The 8196-nt window shown below is 48.9% G+C and overlaps 1 pseudogene; it reads right to left on the bottom strand.

Annotated features, from left to right (window-relative positions):
• Positions 1-8196, bottom strand: part of LOC119352027 — a 19751-nt pseudogene that overhangs the window by 9187 nt on the left and 2368 nt on the right.

The following is an 8196-nucleotide window of genomic DNA, read 5'->3' as shown; positions in this document are numbered from 1 at the left end:
CCACCACCCGGACCTCGTCGCCCCCGTGAGCTCCCCCTCCTCCTCTCCCCCTATCCCCCTCGCATCCCCCGTGAGCCCCCATCTCTATTTCTTCTTGTCACCAGCACCACCACCACCAGTTGCCATTTTGCCCCACCTCGGATCTATGTTGTTGGTTTTTCATGTTTGTTGGCAGTCAGACAATTGGTCAAATATAGCAACCTAGTTGAAATTCCCAAACCATCTCTATAGACAGCTGAAATTATCATGAACATATATTGCTCTGAACCTTGGCTTGTCACCACAGGTTGGTGCATTTTGTGTTGTTCTATTTCCGATCTCCTTAGGGCGATTCTATGACTTGCTTGTGGTGTTTGGTAATTTAGTTGTTGTGATCTGCAGACTGCAGGCATCATTCTGGAGTTTAATGGAGTGCAGGGCAAGTTTTACCTGTATCCGAATTGTTTGTTTGTTACACCATCGAATTGTTCGCTTGTTTCATGTCATGGAAGAAACCGGTCTGCTGCTTGATAACTTTATATTAGTTTCACAATGCATCATGTGTAATATTTTGGTTTATCATGAGATTTTGCAGTAATCAATTGTCACATACCTTTTTTCCTTTTTGCGGGGGCTTTTCACATTTGTTATGTCTCATCAGTCATCTTGAGAATGATATTTGCAAGTGACTAAGTCGACTACCTTGCATCAAGATATACCTACAGCTGCACAAAATGTTATGTGTAGTTTAGTTTCTGGAGTAGGTTTCAACTCCATTCAAACATTCAGAAGCACCTAAAAGAACCCCACACCATGGAAACTCACAATTAGTAGCGTCGATGTTATCTGCTAGTTTTCAAATAATTAGAATTTCTTATTGCAAGATGCCCACCGCTAGAGAACAACCATTGATGTTATCACCTACTGTTTCGTTTATTCTTAAGAGGTTTGGTTATATAACTCAGCGGCATTTTAATTCCCGATAATTGGGTTTACACTGGAGTATTTTATTTCTGTGGGGAGAGGGAGAGAAGCCAGTGCAGGGTGTGGGAAGCACCTCTTCATGTGATTTTTTTTGCTTTATTGTGTAATTTTTTTTCTTGAGGCCCTGACCGTAGAACAACCGTTCTATGGTATTTTTTTCAATTATGTACAAACAGTTACAAGGTTGGAAAAGGAAAAGGTCTATAAAACTTCAGTTTTTGCTAACATTAGGAGATTAAAGGTCCCTTGTGATGTATTTATGTAAATTGTGTTAAAGGGGGACTAAAATGCAAAGCTTCTGACTTGAAGATCCAACTATTCTGGCTATGAACAAGAATAAATTTTAGAGAGATTCCATGAAAGGATTATAAGTTGTTGTTGATCCAAGTGTTGAAGGGATCTACTTTCCTTTGCTTTGATATGTATGCCGGACAGCCTCTTTACAGGTAGAGATACCCTGTTCAAGGACAGGGGGGCGGGGATGTGAACTTTGTGAAATCCTGTCCTATTGATGACTTTGCAAACTTAAGTAAGGGTGGTTGTCCATGGTACTGAGCGCTGCTGTTTCTATGCCAAGTCTTAAATATTTCCATTGTTTATTGTTAAAAAGCTTTCCTCATTTTGGTGACTTTACAGAATAAGTAAATCTTAACTAGCAGTGGTTAATAATTAAGTCTTCTTCTTTTTCCTTTGCAGCTCACATCCCACTGTACCTGTACCCGTTCCTGAATACTACCAGCAAGACAAGACCTTTTGAGTACTTGAGGCTTACCAGCTTGGGTGTTATTGGTGCTCTTGTGAAGGTAAATTAAAACTAGATACTTATGCAAACTAGGAATGGATGGTCCATATAGATTTTTGCTTTAAATGGTGAGAGGGTTGTTGAACCAGAGGGGAAAACAGTGATGGGGATTGGCTGTATTCTTTTTTTTTGTAGACTATATCTTGTTCTTTTGGTATTCTCATTCCAGTAATCCAGTCATTTTAATCAAATGGACTGGTTGGGATTGGATCCCAGGAATCTCAACAGGAACTGTTATTTTTGAAGCAAACAGGCTAATGATTTGTTAGAAATTATATTGTTTCTTCTTTTGGATATCCGATTCTGATATGTCAGAAACACAACATATCAAAAGTTAGCAATGACCAAACTGGCATGTAACAGAGACACTATAAAAGATAGCCAACATCCAGTTAGGCCAACATAACAGTGAACAAAACTACTGTCAATCAGCTCAGTTCTAGTGCTGTTGGATTTTTCTCGATTGTATTCTTGCAGTTTTGAAAATTCAGTTCATTCGGTTACTGAAAATTCAGTTAATTCAGTTAGGCACACAAATTTTAGAACTTTTGTGTGCCCTAGTACTTGGTGTTTGTAGAAAACCAGGAGTGTCAATGGGACTAGAATTCACTTGTTCTTATCTGGGTTTGTAAAACTTGTTCATGTACTGAACTACTAATGCCTTGTGATGCTCTGAATTACTTGTGATGCCTCTGAATTACTTGTGATCACATTGAGAAAGACTTGTAAAGATGATGATCATCTTTAACAGAAAACAATTTGTGATGATTTTGCTAGTTTGCTGGGTTTTGTCTCCGACCATCGTGTCGTGATGATTTTGCAGGTACCCCGAGAGGCCCTTGAGTTTGCCGGAATGTCGATTAACTTCCGTTCCGGCAAATTCGGGTACTCCATATGTCCTATTTTCAGCAAAGGTCATGCTGAAATTTTCCGTGAATTTTAGCATGACTTTGCTAAAAATAGGACATATGGGGTACTTGTGACTAATGCATAGGCCGGGGTATCTTAGTAGTTAATTAAGTAGGATCAAGTGCCCCGGCATACTTGTGACTAATGCATGGCTTTTAGGGTGCCTCGGTGTCGATAAAAACCGAAATGATGAAAAGTTAGGCTTTTAGGGTGCCTTGGCGTCGAAAAACCCTCAATGATAAAAGCTTAGATTTTAGGATGCCTCGGTGTCGACAAACCCTAAATGATGAGACCATGATCTTGTTCCTTGACAATAACCAACTTTTTGACCAAACTTTGTTTCTATTTAGAGAGAAACATGGCCCACAACGATGAGGCCGGGGGTTCGGGCGGCAAGGCATTCTGGGAGCTGTCCCAGGAGATGGAGGAACAACCTCACTTGTATGAGGCCGCCGCCTTCCCCACCGATCCTGAGACCACGGATGGTGCCGCCGAGGATGACCACACTGATGCCACCACTGATGGTGCCGCCGAGGATGCCAGCACTGATGATGGCGGCGCACGCACAGATAGCAGCCAGCCGAAGAGGCAACGGAAGGACCGGCGCCCGATCGTGCTCCGCACCCTCAAGGAGGAAGTTACTGAAGTGGACTCCAACGGGAATCCAACGGCGCCCGAACGAATAGTCAAGGGGTACTCGCTTCAGCTCGGGGTGCATTGTCCGGAGCACCGTCTCGATCAACACCGAGAACCTGAGGCATCCTGACCGGGGGAATTTGCGCCACCTCCTCTTCACGAAGCTGCACGAACGATACAAGTTCCCCGCTGAATTCGAAAACACAAGCCTCAAAGGGAATAAAGTGAACAATGTTGCCCTCACGAAGATGAGCAAGGCCCTGTCTACTTGGAAAAGCAATGTGAAGAGAATGATCGAGAAAGGTGAGAGTTATGAGAAGATCAAGGAGAAAAATCCTTCGATCACCGAAGATGACTACAACGACTTCAAGATCAATTGCTCGAGCACCACAAGCTCCCAATCAAGTGAGTGGGGGAAACAAATGCGGGAGCTGAACATAGGGGAACACACACTCGGTCCCGGCGGTTACAGAGTGGCGGAGCCTATATGGGACAAGGAGGAGGCGGACCGTGCCGAGCAAGGCCTACCGCCCCTCTTTGATAAATACGGTGACAAGCAGACCAGGAACTTTGTCAGGGCCCGGTACAAGAAGGACCCGAAAACAAAGGAGCTTACCACGGATCCGAAGACCAGGCAGCTTGAGCTTGTTCTGGTAAGGAATACACCCCCGCGTAATTAGCTCCATATGGTTGCATTCTAATTAATGAAGCCGAATTTCTAAATGGTTCACATTCCTTCCGCAGGCGACTGAAAGCAGTAGCGCGGGGTCGACTCAGAGCAACCCTTGGGACACCACTCTAAATAGGGGGTTGAATATAATGAAGAACAAGGATAAGCTCAGTAAGCCGACGTCAGCTGGTCGTGTGGCCGGCAAAGGCTTGTCGACAAAATGGGGGTCATACTATACCGCTGGTGTGCGGAAGGAGAAAAAGACCAGCTCGGAAAGCCAGGCGCGAGAGGTTCAAGAACTCAAGGCACAGGTGGCGCGGATTCCGGAGATTGTCCAAGAGCAAGTGGAACAACGACTCGGAGCGACGATCACCGCCCTTGTGCCTACCTTGATCTTGGGGTTGAGTGCGTGGATTGCGGGCGGCCAACAGGGGCCGCCCCCGATTCCTAGCTTCACGGCCAGCAACTCGCATAATGCGATGGCGGGGCCATTGGTGCCTCCGGCGGAGGCGGCATTGGTGTCTCCGACGCCGGCACGGGAGCTTAATGCACCCGGGTGTACGCCGGCCGGCACCTCTTCAGCAAGCGGCCGCTCCGTCAACTGCACGCCCGCCGTTGGCGGTGCCTCGACATTAGCCGAGCTCGACGCCATCATCACGGTAACTAATTAAGCCTCTCTCGGCCGAGGACTTCATCTCCTTGCCTTTGACTGGGCATCCCTGACGCCCTACATGTTTTCGCAGGGCGCCGCCGACGTTCCGTGCACTCTCCTCCACTTCGTGAACAACGAGTTGGTCGATGTCGCCAAGGGCAAAATTGTTCAACCGGGCAACCCCTTGTTCCATGGTACCCAGATGCCACCCAACTTGTTTAGGGTTCAACTGGTTCGGGTGCTGCCAGGCTGCGACGACTTGTTACCTCCGATTCGACCCGTCGGGGCCGACGATGATGACGTGATGACCCTCAGTGCCTGCCTGAGCTGGCCCCTGCTTTGGCCGAAGAGCCAGATTCGTTTGGGGGCGGGGGACACCACCCCAAAGACAACACCGCCAGTCGTGCCGGCGCCAAGTCGGCCCCATGGCAAGACCGCCGTAACGGTGCCGGACATCCCTATGCCACTGGATCCAAACATGCATATGGCACAGGATCAGAACGACGACGACGACGACGATGATACATTTGGCAACGTCGATCAGTACTTTGCCGAGCATGGGTACGATGGCGACTTCATGGGGCCTCCTTCTCAAGAACCAAACCCAACAAAAGACGTGTGCGATCTAGCTCGTACCGCGGAGAAGCCAAGTTGCAACAGGCGCCGTCTGGCGTTCAGCTCTCAGGAGACGCCTCCAGCTGCCGACTTCACCGAGCCTCAGATAGGCGAGGTGCGAAATATTGTCAGCCCCAACACACTCAAGAAGGCGGTCTGTGAGCAGAACTCGGTCCCATTACAGGAGAAGAAGAAGGCACGCAAAAGAAAGACTAAGAAGGGTGCGAGCCAGCCGGCACCAAGTACGATCCGTGCTCAGGACGGGCCACCTTCACCGCAGGATATCTCGAGGAGGGTGCATGTGGCGGGTAGGGCGATGCTACCACCAAATATGCTCAATGCTGCAACCGGTGCTATGCGGAGTCTGCACGACAGTGTTCTTTCTTTGGAGAAGCGGCGTCTCAGAGAGAAGGATGTGGCATACCCGGTTTTCGTGGCCAAGGTGCCAGAGGGCAAGGGCTTTGTGGATGGCGACATCGGGGGTACGATCGTCCTGCGGTTTGATGACATCTTTGCTATGTTTAACCTTCATCCGCTGCACTACACCTTCGTTCGGCTATTTTCGCTGAGTATGGAGATGCGGATCATTCGCGACAAGACCCCGGACATCGTGATAGTCGACCCCTTCTACATGCGTGCCAAGATCTTGGGCAGCGTTGGGGACCGGCAAGTCGCGAGTTCTTACCTCGAAGGCGTCATTCTGGCAAACCAAGATAAGGATAACTTCCTCGTGCCTTACTTTCCCGAGTAAGTCCTCCCCTCAACCGGCCCGTAACATATGAATTCTTACTTTTCGATCGTTTTTCTTTTAACATTCCGTGTTTTCTGCAGTGACACACGTTGCACGCTCATCCTCCTAAGCCCCAAATATTCCATGGCCACGTATTTCGACCCGGACCGTCAGTCGAACGTAGACTACACAAATGTCAAGAAGGTTCTTGATGATGTTCTCCCCGGCTACGCCCAATCTGGAGGCACCTTCACCAGGCCTATTCGTAAGTACGGCAAGCACGTGTTCTCCCACAATACGACGTTCTGCTGCATCAAGAAGCCGCCTGGCGGTCAGAAGGGTGCCTACTACGCCATCCATCACATGCGGGCGATCGTACGGGACCATCATCAACTTCTGCTACTGAGTAAACTCCAAGATTGGGCCGCGAGCGTGTCGGCAATCCAGGACGCGGACCTCCGACAAGAATTCTTTCGCATCCAGTCAGAGTTTGCGGAAATCATCCATCAAGATGTCCTTCGTACCTCGGGGCAGTTCTACCTCAGAAATCAACCGTCCAACAGTGACATCGACACAATGCTACAAATGCAGGATGACAACGCCCGTTCTTTCATGACTCCCACGATAGACGGCGGCTTCATCCACGCTCCGGTCCCTTGAGTCGAGTTGTCTAGTTCTGAAACATCGATTGGCTCATGTTGTAATTAAACTTTAATGAACTTGTAGTATGTCTCTTTGGTTTTGAGAGTCGTTCAACTTAGATGTAATCGATGCTATTAATGTCTTGCTTTTCTCTTCCGATCGTTCTATTGCATAATTATATATTGCTTATGTATTGTCTGTGAATTGGTACTAACGTTTCGTTTGGCTAGTGCATAGTGATGCCGACGTATGTCGTGTACAAGGGTAAGGTTCCCGGAGTCTACGATGACTGGGAGGAGTGTCGGAGACAGGTTCACCGATTCAGCGGTAACAGTTACAAAGGGTACACCACTAGGGCCGAGGCCGAATCTAGATACGCCCGCTATCTAGCGGGAGAGGGGAGGGAGCGTTGGAGGAACCGGATGAAGACGAGTTTCATCGTGATGATGCTCATCGTGATGACCGCAGCTCTCTTCTATGTGATGGTAGTTTAGATGATCGATATCGACTTGTAATGCGAAGACAAACTCGCTACTCGCGGTCTCGAGACTTGTAATATAATGTTCTATCTTTGTTCGGTCTTTTTAATTCGGAGACTAATATGATGAATTGTATTCGGAGACTAATATGATGAATTGTATTCAAAGACTAATCTTCTATTGTATTTGATGAATCTATTGTTGATGTGTGTTGTCTATATTTTGTCAAATTATACATTTTGTAACCTGTGCAAAAAACAGAAAATAAAAAAATAAAAAAAAACCTAATATTAGTACTAATGGCGCATCACATGACAGTGCGTCATTAGTATGACAGTGCATACTAATGGCGCATCACCGGGTAGTGCGCCATTAGTATGCTGCGGTTACTAATGGCGCATCCAGAGGTGGTGCGCCATTAGTATGCCAAAGCACCTGGGTGTACATGCCAACTGGGAGGCATACTAATGGCGCACCCTCGCATATACTAATGGCGCACCAGGTGGTGCGCCATTAGTATACCAGATAGTGCGCCATTAGTAAAAATTACTAATGGCGTGCTGTCAGTGGCGCACCAGTGATGCGCCATTAATGGCTATATTAGGTGCGCCATTAGTAGTGGTATTTCTAGTAGTGGGAGGATCAGCGCCGGCGGCGTGCCGGTGCCCCTGGTACCCACCGGCGCGGCGTGCGGAGATCGCACGCATCCGCTCGTCCCCGCCGCGTGCGGCGAAGGAGGGGCCCCGGTACGTCCCCGACAGCCCAATCTGGGAGCCGTACTTCCGCCGCCGGCACGATGAGCAGCTCGAGGCCACCAACGGCGTTGTGTCCTCCGGCAGGTTCAACGCCGCCGGCCGGCGTCGGTGATGGGGCGTGCCCGGGCGCACGTTGGAGTCCATCCTCGAGTACATCAAGGGCGGCAACACGCCGCGCCTCGAGTACCCCGCTCCCCCGTCCTTCTCACGCCGCCGGGGAAGCTCCTGGACGCCGAGGCGCATGGAGACCGGGGTGTCCTCCTCCTCGTCCGGCGGCTCTCCCTGCCTCCACCTCCGCCCCGTCAAGACGGAGCCCCAGGACACGCCTGTCAGCGCGCGTACC

This window comes from Triticum dicoccoides, chromosome 2A, assembly GCF_002162155.2.
Source record: "Triticum dicoccoides isolate Atlit2015 ecotype Zavitan chromosome 2A, WEW_v2.0, whole genome shotgun sequence".
NCBI classification, from domain to species: domain Eukaryota; kingdom Viridiplantae; phylum Streptophyta; class Magnoliopsida; order Poales; family Poaceae; genus Triticum; species Triticum dicoccoides.
Note: the sequence above shows the minus strand (reverse complement) of the source record. Positions and strands in the feature narration are given on the sequence as shown.